At 44.4% G+C, this 20,324-nt stretch overlaps 1 long non-coding RNA gene across 2 annotated transcripts in view; it reads left to right on the forward strand.

Annotated features, from left to right (window-relative positions):
• Positions 1-1,941: 1,941 nt before the first annotated feature.
• Positions 1,942-20,324, forward strand: part of LOC308478549 — a 34,976-nt gene continuing 16,593 nt past the window's right edge. Inside the window, exon 1 of one of the 2 annotated variants that reach the window (XR_013987141.1) lies at positions 1,942-2,053. This is a non-coding gene — a long non-coding RNA (uncharacterized lncRNA). The remainder of the gene's footprint in view (positions 2,054-20,324) is intronic. The other variant, XR_013987142.1, reaches the window with a different exon arrangement.

Genomic DNA, 20,324 nt, shown 5'->3' on the forward strand with positions numbered 1-20,324 from the left:
AATAACATTTATCGTTGCAAGCTCTATTACCTTGCTGGAATAAAACAAAAGCTCTTCCATAAGTTACCCAAAAAGGTCTCCTTGCCTCACCTACTGTACTTCTGTTGGTGGTGGAAGCAATGAAGAAAGCTTAAAAAGAAAATGAAGATCTTGAGCAGAAATCCCTGAGCAACAGCTTTGGGAACCAACCCTCATGGGAAGTCTGGAACCACTAAAAAGCCATAGGAAGATAGGGTGCTGCCATATACTGAGTCTGACTATTGGACCATCCAACTCAATATTGCTGACACTGTCTGGCAGCTGCTCTCCAGGGTCTCAGGGATGGGTCTCTCCCTGCCCTGCCTAGAGAGATTGAACCTGGGTCTTTCTGCATATGGAACATGCCAGGCCATGGCCCTTCCCCATGTACGTTATGTGACAGAAGACTGCCTCTTGAGGCGGTGTCCTACAGCCTAACCCAAAACGGCTGCGAGTTGCTTAATAGTTAACATGACATTAGTTGATACGTGCAAAGAAGCCCATCCTTTGCAATGGGCAGAGATTGTGTCACTTCTGAGGAGGGCAAACCTGTCAAGAGCTCCACTGGGAGCTTCACTTCGTGCAAATTCTTCTTCCTTTTAAGGAAGCACAGATGCCATATCACTGTTAGATGCAGCAAGCGCCGAAATACTCTGTGGCAATCCATCTACATGGAGTTGCTGAGCAAGCACTTCTGGTGGTTCAAAGCTAGCTGTGAGTCAGGAGGATGCATATTTTAACTCTCTGTGTAACAGGGCTTCCAACCAAAGCATCTCACAACTTCTCTCCTTTATTCTGAAAGGTGGCAGCAAGGTAGCTGCATGTACAGCAACTCCATGCAATAAGGTATTTGTCAGAAACAGGTCCTCGCTGTAGCTGCAGATATTTTAGGAATGCTATCAGAAATGCCTGAAAACAGGGCATTGCAACTTCATGGTGAACCGATTTACACAGAAACCTTAGCACCATTTGCTTACAAGTGGTGCCAATGTGAGTGGTCATTGAATGTGTGATTTGGGTTGTTTTAGAACACTTTAAGACATGGGTAGGCAAACTAAGGCCCAGGGGCCAGATCCGGCCCAATCGCCTTCTAAATCTGGCCCGTGGATAGTCCTGGAATCAGTTTGTTTTTACATGAGTAGAATGTGTGCTTTTATTTCAAATGCATCTCTGGGTTATTTGTGGAACATGGGAGTTGGTTTATTATTCCCCCCCCCAAAAAAAATATAGTCTGGCCCCCCACAAGGTCTGAGGGACAGTGGACCGGCCCCCTGCTGAAAAGGTTTGCTGACCCCTGCTTTAAGAAGTCAATGGATAGCTCTTGTAATCCACTCATGTGTCTAATACACATCCATATGTAAACCTGTATCTTACACATGTGTTCACTGAAGTATCATTTGGGGATTTTTACTGGAGATCAGGGCACATGTAAACTGCAGAGGACATTGCTTTAGAATACCAGTATTGCCTTGCTTACTTGGGAAAACCAGTAAGAATAGACAAATGCCAGTATTAATGGTGAAGGCCATGTTGGAAATGAACTGTAGATGCAGGTTGGACCCACTCCTATTTCTTGTCTAGATATTTATTTTATCATGGCATGTCTTTCCTCCCAAGAGCTCAAGGTGGTATGTATGGCTTTCCACTGTCACATTTCATTCTCACGACAACCCTGGGAGGCAGGTTAGGCTGGCCTCAAATCACTCAGTGAGCTTCATGGATTGAACTTCATGGCTAGGTGGAGATTTCAACCCTGATTCCTCAGGTCCCAGCCCAATACCCTAACCACTGCATCACACTGTCTATGCTGGCTATATTTGGCTAGATAACCAATCACAGCCCAAGTCATTATGCTGTCTGCAGGTCAGGTCAGTACTTAAGATACTGTTTACTAAGCACTCCATCCTTTACCACCCAGGTTAGGTCAACAAACCTGTTGCCTGGATACCACTGTGGAATGAAAACCAAGAGCAGTCCACAAATATGGATGAACTCTTAGGAGCCACTCGACATCTGGAGCTTGCTTCCCAAATAGGTACGTCATTATATCCTCAGTATTGGATAAAGCCAAAATGGAGAAGGATGCTGAAAGTTTTGTCACATGTACGTCCCAGAATTAGTTGAGTGCACCACCTCTCTCACCCAAATCCATAAGCGGTGTCATTTAGCAACAGTGTCTACTACCATCAGACAGACGTCACAGTGATGTGTGTTATAACAGATAATCCATGCCCTGTATTTTTTTGGAGACGCGCCCCAATTATCTGGGCTTGTCCTAATAAACCTACTGAATGCTTACACCCACTTAAAAAACAACATACTTTCATTGAGTTTTCTGACTAACGTAATGCAAGTGGCAAATTACCCACATGGCAAGGCAAATGAAATAAATATTGAAAGAACCAAATAAAGAACAGCAGACCCAGCACTGCTCTGAGTGTAAGATAATTGAAAGGCCAGTAAAAATAAGGAAAGGAATCTTTCCTAGTCCTGAAATGTTCACAGTCTATCAACCACCTCATGTCTGCCTAGTGACTGTCATGGGATGAAGCCGAGAGATACCCTGGTGAGACTTTAATGTCCTACGGTTTAATTGCTTGCTTGCACCCTAGCCACATATGACAACAGAGTTCCTGGCATTTTGCTTCTTCCGGTCAGCTGCAGAATGCCACCCAACACAGGAAGACATTGGGAGAAATTAGACACATGTCTCCAGATCAGCCGGAGCACATGAATGGGAAATCATGAGACTGCTCCGATTCTCTCATGAAACTGGTCATGCAAATGTCTCATCAAGGTAGCAATTCAGAGGGAGGTGTTTCACATCCATCAGAAATGATTCAAGGGCGAGGAATGACTCATCAGCCACAGAGCTAGCTGAATAACTGAGAGTTCACCCACAGAAACGCAAGAGGCTTATAAAATAAGCAGCTCGCTTGCATCTGTCATAACCACTGGGTGGGTAGAGATCCATTCAGTGCATTATTGATCATTTGTTTTATTTCAGAAAAGAAAAACAAATCACTCAAGGTAGCTCAGCCTGATAATAGAGTATGCCATCTAAAACCAGTTAAGAACCTATTAAAAGCAAATGCAACAGGCAAGAGCAGCTGAAAGGCAGATCCCAATACAGTGGTACCTCAGGTTACATACGCTTCAGGTTACATACACTTCAGGTTACACACTCCGCTAACCCAGAAATAGTACCTCGGGTTAAGAACTTTGCTTCAGGATGAGAACAGAAATTGTTCTCTGGCGGCGCGGCAGCAACAGGAGGCCCCATTAGCTAAAGTGGTGCTTCAGGTTAAGAACAGTTTCAGGTTAAGAACGGACCTCCAGAACGAATTAAGTACTTAACCCGAGGTACCACTGTACCTTGCAACACAAGTAAGCCAACATGGTGCCTTCTAGATATTTTTGGACTACAACTCCCATCCTTCTGATCATTGCCCGTGCTGATGGGGCTTATTTATCTATTACAATCATTTATATCCTGCATTTCAACAATACAAATCCTTCCAAGGTGGCTTACAAGAAAGACAAAACCAATCGGGTGGGGGTAATTAAGGCTCTGAAGGGGTCTTTGCTTGCCTCTCTTTCTCTGAGTCCTTCTCACAGGGCAGTTGGTGGTATATATGGCACAGGGAAGGAGAAAGTTCAGCTGGCAGCGGCTCTAAGGAGGTCTTTGCCTGTCCTCTCTCTTCCCATCCTAAGGAACACCTTTCCCATGGGGCAGTTGGTGGTAGAGGGCCCTGTACACAGATGCTGGAACAGGCTCTGAGATAGTCTTCCATCTGCATCTCCAAGGTCCATTTGCACTGTACATTTAAAGCAGTATCATGCCACTTTGAATAGTCAGGGCTCCCTGGCCCCACGAGAATCCTGGGAAGTGCAATTTGTTAAGGGTGGTGAGAATTGTGAGGAGACCTCCTCCTTCAGTTCTCAGAGTGCCCTGGGAAGATGGCTTGGCTGTAAAACCACTCTTGAGAATTGAAGCTCTGAGAAGGGAAGAGGGGTCTCTTGACAATACTCAGCACCAAACTACCTTTCCCAAGATGCTTTGGGAGAAGCCATGTGTTATGTACTGAGTTGAATGGGATTCAGAATGCAGCAGTCTGATTGGTCCACAGGAGCCACCCAATCCAGCTCCAGGTGGAAGTGAATCCGCAACCTGATTGGCCTACAGGTGAATCCCAGAATTAGCCAGTCACGTGGGGCCCATTGTGTAAATAATGTATATAAAGCAGACATTCTGGGGGAACTTCCATTCCTCCTCACCACTATGAGCTGAATAAAGAGCATGAAATCCACTTCCGACTCCATGTATATTTCACCATGGCTATTTAAAGCGGTGAAATAGTGTTTTAAATGTCTAGCACAGATGGGACCCTAGAATGGTAGTCCCAAACATCTGGCAAACACCAAGCTGCCTACCTCTGAGTCTACATCATCAGCAAATTCTGGCAGTAAATGTTATCAAAGGATAACCTTTTTAAATAAAATGAAAAACCACCTTCCAAAACAATGGAAGGAGATACCAGGTGATTTCTTTTGCTAATGCATAATGCATCCTGCAGCTTCAGAGTCGGGACAGGAAATGTTGGGGTCTGCACTTCTGCAGCTCTTTCAAATGGGAGAAGATACTGCAGGGCTACAAAGGTTAGGCTCAATGGAAATGTCCCCTCAAGAATCCAGGACCAAGGCTATGATGTCAGGATATATTTCTTAAGTAGTGGAACAAGTCATACCATGGTGAAGCAATGCAATGCAATTGCTTTGTGTAGCAGATTCTGAAGGAACATCACGTTTCTGCCTTCAACCTCTCTGTGTGCCTTCCCACCCCACACACCCCACACACCGTAATGGAGCAGCAGGGTGTCACATTTCTGCTTCAAGGGTAAAAAAAATGTCCAAAAATGGCACTGGCATTGAAAGAAGTGAAAGTGGCAGTAATTGCAGAAAGATAAAAATGTTCTGAATCTAGAAAAGACTGGGGGTTCCCCAAACACATGGGAAGTACATCGTGGGCTAGAGTATGCATGGCCGACCAGAGTGAAATAGCTAATAAATTCAGAGTAAACTTGCAGAGTAAGCCCAACGGTGGAAAACCTTCAGAACTTAAGAAGGCATACGTTAACCCTATTCCAAACTCTGGTCAGAACTGGGGGAACAGCTGGCGGAGCCAGCCAGAGACTGCCAGAAAGGGGGGAAGAGCCTTTAAAATAGAGTTTGTTCTTACATACACACCCTTTTTGCCAGTGTAACTTCCACTGGGTTGCTAGGTCACATGCCCAAGCTGAATGGAGATTAGAACAGGGGTCATTCTGCCCCTGCCCTGCCTCCCCTTTCTTGGGACTTAGTGCTGGGTCAACCAGCTTCAGCTAACCCTCAGTTGAGATGGGATAGGGAACTTTCCCTAGGCTTGCCATACGTCCGGAATTTTCTGGACATAGCCGGTAAACACCCATTGGTGTTCAGGTGGAAATCACTTGAATGTCCATGAAAATTTCAGAAGTCAAGATTTTGGTGAATTTGCTTCAAAATAGCTCAGCGACTTCCTTCTTTTCTTGAGATTTTGCAAAAGGTGGTGTCCGGATTTTCACTTTTTGAACTATGACAACCCTAACTTACCCCAATGCATCTCTGGCTGAACTGGGATGAGGGACTTCAGACCGGGTAGCCCTTGTTGAACCCAGAGAAAGAGGATGTTGACAGCAATACTTAGAGATTAAGCTGACAATAGCTCTAGGAAGCAAACCATGACATCACACTCCTGGGTCCTTCTTTTTCCTGGGGAAATCCAGGTGTGTGTGTGTGTGTGTGTGTGTGTGTGTGTGTAGCATATTTCTGGCAGAATGAGCCACTACATAAATGTGCTCCCTATGGTTGACTGTCACCTCCTCTTCCTTTTCTGGTGTCTCTAATACCCAGAAGGAAAATCCCCATAGTCAGGGTTTTGTGGCCTTCCTCTTCCTTGCATACTTCCCTTTGCACGCACACACACACGAGAGAGAGAGAGAGAGAGAGAGAGAGAGAGGTGGAAAAGTGGGCAATATTTTTTAAGGAAAACAAATCTAGTCCAATTTTTTTTAAGTGTTTCAAGAAGCAAGTTGGGGTTACAAGTGGACCCTGAGTCATGTGGGGAAGAGAGAGATTCAGTGGCGTAGTGTGGGGGGTGCAGGGGGGGCCGGCTGCACCGGGCGCAACATCTGGGGGGGGCGCTCGCACTCGCAGCTCTCTGCCCCTACTAAAATCCACGGGTTAGGGGGCACAAATTACTTGCCTTGCCCCGGGTGCTGACAACCCACGCTACGCCACTGGAGAGATTGAAAGCTTTACACTGAGTTCCTTCTGAAAACAGCTACATTGTGCACCTTCTCTCCCTTTCAAAAATCTGTCAGTATATTTGCACTGGCCAGGCTGCCCCGTAAAATGGTACTTATCTGTTAACATCTCATTCCTCAACCCAGTTCATTTTATTCTGAAGCGACATCTGGGATGATTTCACAAATGAGCTTTCCAGATGGGCAAAAATTCAGCGGAACTCAAACCACAATAAATTAGATTACAGTGAGCACAGAATAAATTTACGACCTGCTTTTCCTACAAGAAAATCAAGATTTGGTTCTTTCCACCCATGCCCTACTTTACAACAACCCTGCAAAGTAGATTAGGCTGAGAGGTCCAGAAATTGCATTGAAATAGCTTTCTTTCACAGTCACGTTGCCCTCACAGGCTGGCAATGGCACAATTCAAGGTAAGAACAAACAGGTTGTTTATTTGAGCTCTGCAGTTTGCATTTGCAGAGTTCTTTCCCATCAGCAACACCCCGGCTTGCAATCATTCAGAGCTGTTTTGAGTTCTGTTTTCCCGTAGTGAAGATTCTGTAATCATGATGATTTATCTATGTAATCTGGTACAATTGCTCCCAATTAGTCTGATTAATATGGCCAACACATTGAGACTGAGTGGGAAGGGATGTTGGTAGTAGTTCAATTTTATAGCCTAATTTAAAACCAGACAAGTTGGATTTCGAAATGTAAAAATAACCATGAGGAGTTATGTAAGAATAAACCAGAGACCATAGAAGGGGATTTAAAACAAAATAAAACAAACCTGTGTACATGATACAAGTTGTTGGTGGAGAGATTTCCCAGGCCGTTTATAATAATAATAATAATAATAATTTATTATTTATACCCCGCCCATCTGGCTGGGCTTCCCCGGCCACTCTGGGCGGCTTCCAAAAGAATATTAAAATACTATAATACATCAAACATTAAAAGCTTCCCGAAACAGGGCTGCCTTCAGATGTCTTCTAAAAGCCTGGTAGTTGTTGTTCTCTTTGACATCTGGTGGGAGGGTGTTCCACAGGGAAGGCGCCACTACCGAGAAGGCCCTCTGCCTGGTTCCCTGTAACTTGGCTTCTCGCAGTGAGGGAACCGCCAGAAGGCCCTCGGTGCTGGACTTCAGTGTCCGGGTAGAACAATGGGGGTGGAGACGCTCCTTCAGATATACTGGACCAAGGCCGTTTAGGGCTTTAAAGGTCAGCGCCAACACTTTGAATTGTGCTCGGAAACGTACTGGGAGCCAATGTAGGTCTTTCAAGACCGGTGTTATGTGGTCTCTGCGGCCGCTCCCAGTCACCAGTCTAGCTGCCGCGTTCTGGATTAGTTGTAGTTTCCGGGTCACCTTCAAAGGTAGCCCCACGTAGAGCGCATTGCAGTAATCCAAGCGGGAGATAACCAGAGCATGCACCACTCTGGCGAGGCAGTCCACAGGCAGATAGGGTCTCAGCCTGCGTACCAGATGGAGCTGGTAAACAGCTGCCCTGGACACAGATTTGACCTGTGCCTCCATGGACAGCTGTGAGTCCAAAATGACTCCCAGGCTGCGCACCTGGTCCTTCAGGGGCACAGTTACCCCATTCAGGACCAGGGAATCCTCCACACCTGCCCGCCTCCTGTCCCCCAAAAACAGTACTTCTGTCTTGTCAGGATTCAACCTCAATCTGTTAGCCGCCATCCAACCTCCAACCGCCTCCAGGCACTCACACAGGACCTTCACTGCCTTCACTGGTTCTGATTTGAAAGAGAGGTAGAGCTGGGTATCATCCGCATACTGATGAACACCCAGCCCAAATCCCTGATGATCTCTCCCAGCGGCTTCATGTAGATGTTGAAAAGCATGGGGGAGAGGACAGAACCCTGAGGCACCCCACAAGTGAGGGCCCAGGGGTCTGAACACTCATCCCCCACCACCACTTTCTGAACGGTTTAGACGGCTGTAGTCCATTTCATTTCAATGAAAGTCTTTCCATCATATTTTCATCATTCCCAAACATCTCTATTACATTTCTAAAATGGAACTACTGGACATTTGCTCAGTGTTGTTAGTCTCCCTGGCAGTCTAGCTCAGGATTCCAATCCCAGCCAACCCCAGGTCCCATTTTCTTCCATTTGAATTATTTTAACTTTAATTTTTAATCCTAGCCTATCACAATGGCCCACATCAAGCTAGAGTATAGAAAACAAAACCCCCAAATTACCACACATCCTACCCCCATGGCTCTTCTCACCTTGCGAAACCAGCGCTCTGTTTTGTAACTAAACAAAAAACAACAACACACCATGTGTCAGAAATTTGCTTTGGTGACTCCACTTAAGCAGCAATCCTAATGGAACTTGCCTCGCAATTAGCATGCATAGGATTGCACACTGTTAACACTGGTATTTCATGCTGTTGATTTATTGTTTCCTTAAGTGTCCTCACTGGCCATGAATGAGCCGCGTGCATATTTTCCACTGTCAAATACTGGAAGCTGTGCAGTCACAGAAAAGGGCAGACAAAGGCTGCGTCCCATATGTAAGGCAAAGCTGTTTAAGGCATGTGCTGCAGTGGACACGCTGCAATGGAATGCAGAAATGTCCAAAAGCTGCCAGTTGCAGCTAGAACTTCCTTGCGGTGCCCCATTTGCTTTCACAAAGACCGTAGCTCAGTACTTGAGCATCTGCTTTGCATGCAGAAGGTTCCAAGTTCAATCGCTGGCACTGCCTGGTAAGAGTGAGAATGGCCTCACTCTTTAAATCCCAAAGAGACACTGCCAGTCAGTGTAGGCAACACCAAACTAGATGGAGATAATGGCATGTTCTCCTTATGTTCATATGGTAATAGGTAAAGGTAAAGGGACCCCTGACCATTAGGTCCAGTCATGGCCGACTCTGGGGTTGTGGCGCTCATCTCGCTTTATTGGCCGAGGGAGCCGGCGTACAGCTTCCGGGTCATGTGGCCAGCATGACTAAGCCGCTTCTGGCGAACCAGAGCAGCTCACGGAAACGCAGTTTACTCTCCCACCGGAGTGGTCCCTATCTATCTACTTGCACTTTGAGGTGCTTTTGAACTGCTAGGTTGGCAGGAGCAGGGACCGAGCAACAGAAGCTCACCCTGTTGCGGGGATTCAAACTGCCGACCTTCTGATCAGCAAGTCCTAGGCTCTGTGGTTTAACCCACAGCGCCACCCGCGTCCCTCATATGATAATGCTTCTTGCTTAAATGGATGTGTGTTGGCCAGCTCTTGCGGTTTGGCTATGGGTGGCCTGCGATCTCACAAAAGCACACTGCACCTGTGTGGAGGCAGCGATGCTTCTCAATACCAGTTGCTGGAAACCACATGAGGAAGAAGAGCTCTTGTACTTGGGTCATGCTTGTGGGGTTTCCTACGGGCATCTGGGTGTGTGTGTGTGTGTGTGTGTGTGTGCAGTATGAGAACAGGATGCTGGACTAGCTGGGCCAGCGCTTGATCCAGCAGACTCTTCTCATTTATATTCCTTATGGATATATACATTTGTTCCATTTTCTCTTCCCTAGAAGAACACAGTGTGCAACAGCTGTGACATTCAGCACTGGTCGGTCACCTTCCACGTGGAAGCAAAGTGGCAAATGGAAGGAAGTGATTGTCTGGCAATAGGGTGTTGCAGAGCTGTGAGAAGACATGTTCTTTTTTTTTTATAAAGTATTTATTGAAGTTTAAAGATTGCAAAAAAACAGAAGAAAAACAAAAGAAAAATATGAGCAATAAACAATTACAAAGCCTCAAAAACAAAAATAAATACAGTAGTACAAAACATCAACAATATAAAAAGAAAAAGAAAAAAACCAAAAGCATTTAAAGAAAAAAAGAAAAACCCAAAAGAGAACAAACAAACATACAAAAGAACCACATATTTTCATATCCTTATCTTTCATTTGCTTATTTCCTCGACTTCCTCACACCTCCTTTTTTGTATTCTAGTTCAATTAAATATTCCAGCAAGTCCTTTCCCTCTTTCACAAATTTAGTTCCATGATTTAACTTAACGCAGTTTTTAGGCTTAAATTTACCTCTTTACCCAATGTCAATCTATTCATACTTGATTCTTTATAATATTTCTACCAAAGTCATATAACTTCTTTCCAGCATCTTTCTAACATTCATTAATTTTAGAATATTTCTGTAAATAAGCTTTGAATTTTTTCCAATCTTCTTCCACCGACTCTTCTCCCTGGTCTCGGATTCTGCCAGTCATTTCCGCCAATTCCATGTAGTCCATCAGCTTCATCTGCCATTCTTCCCTGGTAGGTAGGTCTTGTGTCTTCCAGTGCTTTGCAATGAGTATTCTTGCTGCTGTTATAGCATACATGAAAAAAACTCTGTCCTTCTTTGGCACCAATTGGCCCACCATGCCCAGGAGAAAGGCCTCTGGTTTCTTTAAGAAGGTATATTTAAATACCTTTTTCATTTCATTATAAATCATCTCCCAGAATGCCTTAATCTTTGGGCATGTCCACCAGAGGTTGTGAGAAGACATGTTCACTTGTTGAGGACTGCCTGTTGAGGAGGCTTGAAGGCAGCTGATATGCACAATCGGAAGCTGGCTGAGGTCTGGCACTCTCCTGGGTTCCTATGTTTGTTTGTTTTTAAATTTTATTTATGCTTTTCAGGTTTATACATGTCACTAATTTTACAATCATTTTAACATTTCAAAACTTGACTTCCTTCCCCCTATTTCTGCGGTTCCTTAAATTTATTTTTAACATCTTCTGCATATCCAAATTAACTCACTTTGCTCATTTATTAATCTACTTTAAATATATACGCTTATAAAACTGCAGGTTATTGGAAAAATCCTGCCAATGCTCTTATCTGTTTACAATTTATCTGTCAATATTCAATAAACCATTTCCATTCATTTATAAAAACTTTGTTATCTTGATTTCTTATTCTTCAGGTAAGTTTTGCCATTTCTGCATATTCCATAAGTTTTTGTATCCATTCTTCCTTTGCTGGGACTTCTGCTTCTTTCCATTTTGGGGTGAGTAACATTCCTGCCACTGTAGTAGCATACTCAAATAAGTTTCCATACAGTTTAGGTAGTTCTGTCCCTATAATCTCCAAAAGAATTATGCGTTCCTATGTAAGATGTAGAATATGTTTTAGTGAGTCGACAAAAGGAACTATCCTGCGTGAAAACGCAACGGTACTGTGGAGACAGAATTCTTGGTCAACTATATTTTTTTGTTGGGATGACAGCGCAATCCACTTTGGCTGCAGCTGAGCTCAGTGGAGAGAACTTCAGATCCTGGAGTCTATAAAGAAAAACTATAAAGTGAGTGTGAATTTTTAATAACAAGACGCAAGAGAAGATCTGTTTCATCAAGGGATGGGTGAGGCATGGAGAGAGGCAAGAAAGAAGGCATAGCAAGAAGATCCCTGTGCAAGGACCAAGTAGAAATTGTCTTGTAGGAGAGAAGCAATTGCAGAAAATTGGAGATACTCTGTACTTTAAAGGAAACGCCTTGCTTCTAAACTAGCTGCTGAGGGCTAGAGTAGAAGAGTAGTCACAAGATACACCCTCTTCTACATGTATAGCAGAGGTGGGGAACCATTTCTGGCTCAAAGGCCACATTCGCTGCTGAGGACCAAGGGCCACTGGAGGGCATATTCCACTGGAAACAGTTGGTTTTGGGTGATAGCAACTGCACTGCAAAACTACCTATTTTGGGTGATCCACTATGCAGTCACCTATTTCGGGTGATCCACTATTTGCAGTCTTTAGACTATTGTCAAAAACTTACTTATTTTGTCAAATTTTATTTTCTCTGCTGGTTAGCGGGTGGGAGTATACATTTGGTTTTTGTTACTGCGCTGCCAATGTTGTTTTTGCTGTTATGGGGGAGGGCTGCTTTGGATGTATGCTGTATGTTATATTAATGTTTATATTATTCTCTCCCCCCCCTTCTATTATAAATTGTATTTGTTCATAGATTTTTCTGTGTGAGTTGCTTGGAAACCTTCTTTGGTGACAGGCAATTACTAAGTTTAATACATAACCATTGCCCGACATATGCCAAGAGCTCAGGTCCACTCACCTTTTGTAGTTCACTGGAATTAAGATACACAAAAAAATAGAGATATTAATCACCTTTAGCAAACACTGAAGAACCTGGCAAAAGATGAGTGTGCTTTCCTAATACATGCCAATGATCTTGATCAAAGGCATTGCCAGTTACTCAGACAGGGAAGAACAAAAGAAATCATGAGACACACACACATGTGTTTCACCAGGCTGGCTTAGCCACCCAACAGGTAAGACATGAATATAAATAGCTGGCACAATTATGGCTAAGAGTCACGGGGATTTAGCCTCAGTGAGTTCCCCATTGCAAAGGGCTGATTAAACTACCATTGTTAGATTGCCATACTTCCTCAGTGGTGAGGTAGACGCTGAAGTCAGCATGCTGAATTTGTTTTATGATCTTTACAGGGCTGGTTGCTGTTTTAATGTGCTTTAATATGTTGAATTATCTTGGGTGACATCCAGGGCTGTCCATCCACTTGCACAACAGAAATCTACTTGGGGAATTTTTTCTTTCTTAAATAAAGTTTGTAAAAAGAGGGGGTGGGGAGGGAAATCTGATTGCACAACGGGAGTTCTAGTTTCTTGTTTCCCCTTCCAGCCTCCTGAACTTCTCAACACCCTGAAGCTGATTTGGGGGGGCACACAGGGGAAAAGGGGGGGGGGGGAATCCCACTGTTGAAATGGGTGCCCCTATCGGTTATTTTAAAGCTCCCCGGCCCCTGAATATCCAGCCTGTGAATAGTTGTGTACACGTGTGGGGTACACGTGGAGTATATTTACGTGTGACAAGCTTTTAGCAGTTTTATACCTGGTAACTGCCTTGGTTCCTCTCAAAGAATTATGGGAATTGTAGTTCAGGGAGTATACTAAGAAATTCCTACCACACTCACTTTGCAGTTTTCCTGGAGGAGAAGCAACGACCGTTAAACCAATTTAAGCCAGTAGTGTACAAAAATCCCTGTTGTTTGGAAAGATATGTGCATTTGTGCAATCCCCGCATGTGCATTAACACTCTAGTTTATACACAGCTGCTATTTGGGGGACCATCTCAGACCCCAAAATAGGCAGATGAGGCCTTGTTAGTGGTGCCCAGTGCTGCGCAGTTGGCAATAGCTCACGTCAGGGCCTTTTCAGTGGTGGTTCCCTGATTGTGGAATGCCCTCCCTAGTGAGGTCCACCTGCCTGCATCATTATTAATCTTTAGGAGGAACCTAAAAACATTCCTGTTTACGCAGGCATTTAGTGGCTGAAGAATACTGTTCCTGACAACCTCAAGATTATTGGATGAAAGCTGATTTTTAATTGTGATCGCTTTGGGAATGTTTTTAACTATGGTTGTTTTTACAAGTTTTAGAATGTCTTTGTTTTGTTTTAAAATTGCATAGGTATCTGCCACCCTGGGCTCCTTGGGGAGGAAGAGCAGGATATAAATTCAATAAATAAATAAATAAATAACTATGTTAGTTGCATGCACAAGTTACAGTTTGAAGTACCGTATTTTTCGCTCTATAACACGCACCCGATCATAACACGCACGTAGTTTTTAGAGGAGGAAAATCCGTAGGCATGCCACCCGTAGGCATTCCCTCCATAACACGCACAGACATTTCCCCTTACTTTCTAGGAGGAAAAAAGTGAGTGTTATGGTGCAAAAAATACGGTATACACTAAATTATATAATACCTGTTCTTTAAAGAGAAAATGTCTTTAAAAAGCCAAAGAGATTTTTTGTGTGTGTCACTTACCTATAGTCTCCTTAATTTTTGAAGCTGTCACTTTTACTCCTTTTTTCTCAAGCAAATGACTAATGAAGTCAAGACACATCCCGATTTACATGGTAATGCACCAGTAAAGCAGCTTAATGGTCCAAGAGCTAACATCCAGGTTTTATGTATTTATTCAAGTGAAAATGAAGGTATTTCTGCCACAAGGCTTTTCCATGTCATTTTAAGCTGTCTCTCAATAATTCTTGCCACTGTGACTAAGCTCTATACTCTTGTTAACAGTTTACTAGACAGGTGCAAAGAGGAATTAAAAGGTTTGCATGGTGGGATTTGGGGGGGGGCAGGCACATTATATAATAATTTTTTAATATGTGCACTTTTCCTGAACCCGCTGAGCCCCGTTCATCAAATAAATCAGGTAAATGAACCATAAGGCAGCAGATCTAAGACTGGATTTTTGAGAAAGTTCTGCAGTCGCCACTCCTTCTGGTTACTGCTGATCACCCTCACCCCAAGACAAACACTTCACTTTCCCAAGGAAACTGTGTAAAAGTTAGATCCCATAGAATGAATCGGAGGGCATGTTCACATCACCGCTTACTCTAGATCCAGTGCACTCCCATTGCTAGTTTTTGAAGCTGCATACACACAACGCGGGTGGCGCTGTGGGTTAAACCAGAGAGCCTAGGACTTGCCGATCAGAAGGTTGGTGGTTCGAATCCCCGCGACGGGGTGAGCTCTCGTTGCTCGGTCCCAGCTCCTGCCAACCTAGCAGTTCGAAAGCATGTCAAAGTGCAAGTAGATAAATAGGTACCACTCCGGCAGGAAGGTAAACGGAGATTCCATGCTGGTTCCATTCTGGTTCGCCAGAAGCGGCTTAGTCATGCTGGCCACACGACCCGGAAAGACTATCTGCAGACAAACGTTGGCTCCCTCGGCCAGTAAAGCGAGATGAGTGCTGCAACCCCAGAGTCGGTCACGACTGGACCTAATCGTCAGGGGTCCCTTTACTTTTACCTTTACCTACAACTTTAGCCACAACCCATATCGATCCTGCAGCTCCTTTTTTATATATGCATACAATGTTAGGTGAGAAAGGAAAGGGGGAAAGAGATGGAGGGAGAGTGGTTAGTGGGGTGGGGTCAGGTGGCAATACTTCTAGTCTTCTACTTAGTGTACATGTGGGGTTTTATGTCAGCGTCGCTTGTGGGTTCTCTTTACTATTTGCTTGTATTTCTTTGGTGAGGAGAGAAATTGGGGGTGGCCTAGGGTTGTCTCTGATTGGCTGTAGTGAAATTTGTTTTTGTGTGCGAGTGGTGTGTGTGTGTTTGGATCAGGTTAGCCAGATTGATTCATATGCTGTTGGCGGGCTCTTGTTGTTGTCTTGTTGGGCTGTGTATGTGATAAAGGGGTGAAGGCATCTTCTTCTATTTGTCCCCGTGTCAGTTTCAGTTTATTGGCTAGTTTTTCTAATACAGTAAGGCTGTTTCCCATACTATTTAGTACCATTGGTCTATGCTTACTCCTGACAGGTCTCTCCAGTGTCTGGCTGTGATGCTTCTGGCTGCTGAAAGTAGATGGGTTATGAGCTCTTTGTGATGTGAGTGGGCATTATTATCTTGGAAGATGTTCAGCAGGGCCAGTTCTGGGGTGACTTCTAATACTTGCTTAGTTATTTTGCATATTTATTGTATGATTGATGTCCAGAAGAGTTGGGGGCATTCCCATCACATGTGAAGGTATGTGCCCATGGAGGTGCAGCTTCTCCAGCATTTTGGTGAGGTTCTTGGGTGTATTAGCGCTAGTTTCCGTGGTATTAGATCCTGCAACTCTTTGACAAATACTGCTGCTTATTGTGTTTTCCCTCAAACCAGCTTCAGTCTGACTAGAAAAGGGCCTTCTGGTGGTTCCCTCATTGAGAGAAGTGAGGTTACAGGGAACCAGACAGAGGGCCTTCTCGGTAGTGGCGTCCGCCCTGTGGAACACCCTCCCACCAGATGTGAAGGAAATAAGCAGCTATCTTATCTTTACAAGACATCTGAAGGCAGCCCTGTTTAGGGAAGTTTTTAATATTTAATGCTGTATTGTTTCTAACACTCGATTGGGAGCCGCCCAGAATGCCTGGGGAAACTCAGCCAGATGGGCGGGGTATAAATAATAAATTATTATTATTAGTAGTAGTAGTATTATATTATTATGCCACATTCCCATTGTGAACGGTGTGCACATTCGAGACAGCCATTCCACATGCACAGATAACAGCTTCATGAGTAAGACAGGGGCGGAGGAAGGGAGTGCAGTGGGGGCGGGTCGCTTTGGGTGTCACCACTGAGAGGGGTGACAAAATGCCAGGCAGCACTCACCGCAGGGCCTGCAGTGCACCCAAGCCACATGTCTCTCCTGGGAGAGATGCGGTGGCCTGGGTGCACGCAGACTCCACGCTGCCCAAATGGTCCACCCACTGCCTCCCCCCCCCCAGCTGTAGGGCAGCTGATTGGGAGGAGGCAGGCAGACTCTGGAGGCCCTGCGGTGCACCCTGCCCCTATGGATGGCTCACCCTGCCCCTGGGAGCGTGCCCAGGTGCCCAAGTGGCTTCCTCCGCCACTGGAGTAAGCGTCCGGGGTGTGGGTGTGTGCATGGTCAGCGAAACCAAAAAGGTCCTGCATATTGGGTGAAGATATCCCCACCCTCTCTCTGATGTGAACAACACTGTGTGAATGTGGCTTGAAATGCACGGGTTTGGCAGAACAAGCTCGCTGCATTTTACGTTGCTAATGTGAACATATCCTTAAGTCTTGAGAAGCACACCAAGCTCAAAGAGGAAGTGGGAAAGAGCATCCTCCTCCTAACTTTCTCCTGCAGCTGCATGCAATTTTCCATGACCAAGGAGGTAGAGGGTGGGGGAGGGGGGTCTCATAGGCTTTGTGGGTGAAAAAGGAAGATCACATGAGGCACCATGGCACCCATGGGCCACCACAGTGGGGACCCCAATAATAATAATAATAATAATAATAATAATAAATTTTATTTATATCCCGCCCTCCCCAGCCGAAGCCGGGCTCAGGGAGGCTAACAGCAATCAAATAATCAAACAATCAAATAATCCAACATTCTAAAAACATTTCATTATAAAAATTAATTATACAATCACATTTAAATACTTAGAAAATTATTTATAATTGGAAATATAAAAGATGCAAGTGGAAACAAAAAATATGTGCCCTCTTTGTTGGAATAGATGTTAAGATTATAAGACTTGGCACATATGATAAAACTACTTTTAAGATTAGAGAAGATATGCAATTGAAAAGTTTTGGTGAGAAATGGTCCATCTGTATAAAAACACACACACAGAATAATACTTTTTAAAGCATGTCGTCTTTTGTGTTGTTGTTGTTAAGAGTTTTGTCATTGTGACTGCAATGGCACTGTTTGTTTGGAAGATTTCAAAGGGGTTATAATATCACCATCTTGAAAGAGGCAGTGATATGGCCACTCTTGAAAAAGTCCAAACTGAAACTGACCAATTGGCTTGTGACAACTACCTCTCTGTTGTCAATTCCCCCTTTCGAGAGAAGGTGATTGAGAGGGTTGTGGTACAACAGTCATAAATACTCTTGGATGAAACTGGCGATCTTGCCCCATTCCAGTTGGGTTTCAGACCTGGTTATGGGACTGAATCAGTCTTGGTTGCCCTGGTGGATGACCTTATCAGCAGGACTGGAGGATTAAAACCCTGTTAGTTTTACTTGATCTCAGGGACTTCTGATTCTATCAGACATGGTAGCTTCCTGAACCTGCTCCGTGAAATGGGCAATGTTTTAATATGGTTTGGTTCCCACCTTCAGGGTCAGTTTCAGAGAACAGCGTTGGGTGATTATCTCTCGTTCCCCTAGCAGTTCTGCTTCAGCGTGCCTCAGGGTACCATCCTGTCCCCGTTTCGATTTAACATCTACATGAAGCTGTTGAGAGCTGTCATCGGTATGCGGATGATACTGAGCTCCATTTCTCTGTAACATCTAAATCAGGAGAAGCCATGCAAGTTCTGGACTGGTGCCTGGTTTCAGTGGTAAGCTGGATGAGAGTCAAGGAATTGACTCTCTGAGTCCTGCCAAGGAGGAGATGCTGGGGGCGAGCGGTTCCTAAGTCGGGATTATTGGTCAATAGCCTGCTTTGGATGGGGTCATACGCCCCTGGAAGGAGAAGGTTCATAGTTTTGGTGGGCCCTTGGATCCATCTCTGTCACTAGAGTCCCAGGCTATGAGTGCCTTTTTACTAGCTACAGTTTCTGGACCAGGATAGACTAACCACTGTCGTCCATGTGCTGCTAACCTCCAGATTGATTCTTCCAAGGTGGGTCTGTCCTTTGGGCTGATCTGGAAACTGCAGCTAGTGCAAAATGTAAAGGCGAGTCTACTAACTAGGGGTGGAATATTGCCAGTATATTGCTGCTGAAAGAATTGGCTGCCAATTGGCTACTGGGCTAAGTTCAAGGAGCTGGTACTGATACATAAAGCCCTGCATCCCTTGGAACCAGAATGCCTAAAAGATTCTCATTCCCTTCATACCCAGCGAACTAATGCCAGTGTACTGGAAGAAGCAAAGATCACCAGTGTTGAAGCAATGATTCTTCAACATCAACTTTGCTGGACTGGTCATGTTGTGCGGATGCCTGATTATTGTCTTCCAAAGCAACTACTCTATTCCGAACTTAAAAATGGAAAGCGTAATGCTGGTGGTCAACGAAAGAGGTTTAAAGACTGTTTTCAAGGCAAATCTAAAAAAATGTAGTATAAACACCAACAATCAGGAAACACGTGCCTGCGAGCGCTCCAACTGGAGAACAGCCTTTACCAAAGATGTCATGGGCTTTGAAGACACTCGAACTCAGGATGCAAGGGAGAAATGTGCTAAGAGGAAGGAATACTTGGCGAATCCACACCATGATCAGCTCCTGCCTGGAAACCAATGTCCCCACTGTGGAAGGACATGTGGATCCAGAACTGGCCTCCACAGTCACTTATGGAATCATTGTTAAAACTGTGTTTATGGAAGACAATCTTACTTGGCTATGAGTGATCGCCGAAGAAGAAGAAGAAGAAGAAGAAGAAGAAGAAGAAGAAGAAGAAAAAGGAGGAGGAGGAGGAGAAGAAGATAACTGTGTTCTACAGGAGGGCATCCTAAAAAAATCCAATCCTATCAGGAGGTCCATTTCATATGTCAGAATTGGGCCTTTATACATGCAGTTGCTCCATATATGTTTTTATTGTATTGCTCTGGGATGGCTCATGGGAAGCAATTAATAACCATAACCAAATGAATTAATTCATAACCATAACCAAATGAATTAATGGTAGTTTAGATTTTCATAAACGGGATTGTGCATGAATTCAATGTTTTAATAGTTTAGTTGGAAATGTTACCCACCCACACAAACACACCCACACAAAACTTTTGTACAAGACAACTGAAAGTAAGAGATGAATATTACTAATGTGGAACTGGATGTGCAGATCCCGGCTCCATGATACTACTTAATCCACGTTTATTGTTCCATCACAAAACTTCTAAAATTAGATTCGGTGTCAGCAGAACAAATAGGGGCTGACTGTTGGCAGACTAAATATAGCTTAAGTTGCAAGTTGGGTATATGTTGGGGCAATCACATGATAGTTTCATAATGTGCCACCAGAGACTTCTCCTATAAAGGAGAATGAATATGAAGAAGCAAGTGTGTGAGCAGGGCCAAACAGGGCAATGCTATTAACGTCTACTCAAACGTAGTCCCATGGGACATACTCTCAGGTAAGTCTGTATACAACTGCAGATGATGTACTGCTGTTGTACAACTCCCATTCATTTCGGTGGGCCTTCCAGAGGAGAAATTATTCACAGGTTGTACTTCAGTTCACAAAACAAGCACAGATGGGCAATAGCTGTCATCACTGAGTTTGATTCTCTAGGGGTCTTGCTCATAGTACAGTGGTACCTCGGGTTACATACACTTCAGGTTACATATGCTTCAGGTCACACACTCCACTAAGCCAGAAATAGTGCTTCAGGTTAAGAACTTTGCTTCAGGATAAGAACAGAAATCGGGCTCCGGTGGCGCGGCGGCAGCAGGAGGCCCCATTAGCTAAAGTGGTGCTTCAGGTTAAGAACAGTTTCAGGTTAAGTACGGACC

The sequence above is a fragment of the Podarcis pityusensis genome, assembly GCF_964106645.2.
Source record: "Podarcis pityusensis genome assembly, chromosome: 5".
Lineage (NCBI taxonomy): Eukaryota > Metazoa > Chordata > Lepidosauria > Squamata > Lacertidae > Podarcis > Podarcis pityusensis.